Raw genomic sequence first — 2,483 nt, 5'->3', positions numbered from 1 at the left:
CGGCTTTAATGCTTCTAACGTCAATTTACTCATCTACAGAATGAGGAAAATAATAATCACACCTAGTACAACTGAGGTGACACGGGGTGGGGGGTGGTTAGGTGAGACAGTGGCCGACACGGAGACCACACTACTAATTATATCGTGATGAATATTATTCGGATATGAATACTAATGAATACTATTATTAATAAGGAAATCATTAATTATTAGGTTACTTCGTCCTCCCTGAGCCTGTCTTCTTAGCCATAAAATATCCAAGACTGCCCGCAATCTCTAGAGGTACACATCCTTCTGTGTTCCGAAGGATGTGGCCTTACGAACCATACGGACATGGCTTACCTAACCTCTCCGTGGTTCTTATTCTTCGTGAGGACAGCGAAAGTGCCCACCTCGTAGGGTTGTTTAAAACAGTACAACAGGGGCGCCTGGGTGGCTCCGTCGGTTGAGCGTCCGACTTCAGCTCAGGTCATGATCTCACAGTCTGTGAGTTCGAGCCCTGCATCGGGCTCTGTGCTGATGGCTCAGAGCCTGGAGCCTGCTTCCGATTCTGTGTCTCCCTCTCTCTCTGCCCCTTCCCTGCTCATGCTCCATCTCTCTCTGTCTCAAAAGTAAATAAAAACATTAAGAAAAAAATTTTTTTTAAAACAGTACAACAGGGGCGCCTGGGTGGCTCAGTCGGTTGAGCGTCTGACTTCGGCTCAGGTCATGATCTCGCATTCCGCGGGTTCGAGCCCCGCGTCGGGCTCTGTGCTGACGGCTCAGAGCCTGGAGCCTGCTTCCGATTCTGTGTCTCCCTCTCTCTCTGCCCCAACCCACTCGCATTCTGTATCTGTGTCTCTCAAAAATAAACATTAAAAAAAATTTAAAAATAAATAAATAAATAAAAGAGTACAACAAACGGCTCAGTACTCGCCAACTGTTGTCTATTGCTGTTCCTCCCCAGGCTCCAACATTAACCCAGTCTCGCCACCCGGACCACCAGGCGCCAGCCCTCCCCACCACCAGCTGCCGCTGCAACCAGGCTCTTGCTGCAGGCCCCTGTCTGGTCCGCATGCCTACTCTCTAGGGGTGCATTCGTGGCCTTCTCTTTTCTTTTCTTCTTCTGGCCATTGTAGACACTGTCGCGACGAACCTCTTGGTGCACGTAGCTTGGCTGTGTGCTAACTTGCTTAACCGTGTGCTTCTTTGACCGCCGTATGAATAATTCCCCTCGTGTGTATTATTTGCTTACTCTGTTAGCCCCGTGACTCAATAGTTCAGCAGGTTTCCCCAGCTCCTTTAAAGGATGGCTTGCATCTGAGCAACCACGATTTGGTTAGAGGGGATGACGAAAGCCCCACGCTGACCAGCGGCATTTAGCTGGGCTTATGCTATTAGCCTGGGCTCTGAGCGGGCTGGTCTGCATCTCTAGGGCCGCGTTGCCTTGGCGTAAAACGCTTGCCTGGTTCTTTCAGCCGCCTGTGGTTTCTGCAGCAAGAGCCCCCGTGTCTACTGCATGGCATCTCACCCTGAATGCTTGCAGCTTCCGTGTAGGAATCCAGAGACACGAGGCTGCATCCGCCACAGCAGGCCTGTGCCCCCAGTCAGCCCAGAACACCTAGCTCCGGAGGACTATCTCCGCCGTACATTCAGGTCACCTAGGAATCCAGCCAGGGTTGACGCCAGCCCCACCTCCATGCGAGGGTGGTAAACACGTAGCATGGAGCGTCAGAGGATCTCAGGTCTGAGTTCTCGCTCCAGCATCCACCGGCTGGGTGATGGTGAAGCCTCTCTGGCCTCAGTTTCCTCATCTCTGGAGGGCACAAATACAACTTACAGCACGGGGGTCTCAGGGGGGAAAGGCGGTGTGGCCCAAACAAAGGGGAACAAGGGCAGAGACTTGGGAGGTAGATGGTCTGGGGTTCCGGTCCCAGCTTGCGTCTTTGGGCAAATCCGAACCTCAGTTTTTACAGCGGTAAGATGGGGAGGTGGTCGTCAACCCATTGGACTGTGAGAGAAACTAAATGGCACACCCCATAGGCAGTGTTTTGCGCTCCGCCTGGTTCACAGGCGAGGCAGGAACATTAGTTCCTTTTCCTGCCTCTTCAACGGAGGCAAATTCTGTGAGAGTGAATTTATGACATTTTAAGTCGCATCCATTGTAAGTATCAGCTACAACAAACAGACCCCGAGGGCCTGCTGGGGGCTGACTTTCCTCTCAACAATGCGGCGAGGAAGTCTGCAGCTCATCGGTGCCCTATGCCCAGGACTAGGAAAGATTTAGGAGAAAAATTCAACACAGGTCCTGCCCTCCAGCAACCGCCAATCAAGGCAGCTCAAATGTCCACTCCCGGCCGACAGCTGTGACCCACAATGCTTCTCGGTTGCAGAGAAAGCATCCAGAGAGATTGCTTAGAAGAAGAAGAAAAAAGCCTCGATCCCCAACGATTTTGACTCCACAGGGGCTGGATCCCAGGATGCTCAATTTTCAACAACTCCCC

The 2,483-nt window shown here is 51.9% G+C and overlaps 1 non-coding gene across 1 annotated transcript; it reads left to right on the top strand.

The window, feature by feature from the left end:
- The first annotated feature begins 663 nt into the window (after nt 1–663).
- TRNAR-UCG lies at nt 664–748 on the top strand. Its single transcript has one exon. It is a non-coding gene; the product is annotated as a tRNA-Arg (tRNA).
- Nucleotides 749–2,483: the final 1,735 nt, after the last annotated feature.

Source organism: Prionailurus bengalensis, chromosome A1 (assembly GCF_016509475.1).
Source record: "Prionailurus bengalensis isolate Pbe53 chromosome A1, Fcat_Pben_1.1_paternal_pri, whole genome shotgun sequence".
Taxonomy (NCBI): Eukaryota; Metazoa; Chordata; class Mammalia; order Carnivora; family Felidae; genus Prionailurus; species Prionailurus bengalensis.
The sequence above is the reverse complement of the archived record's forward strand: the minus strand, read 5'-3'. Positions and strand labels throughout refer to the sequence as shown.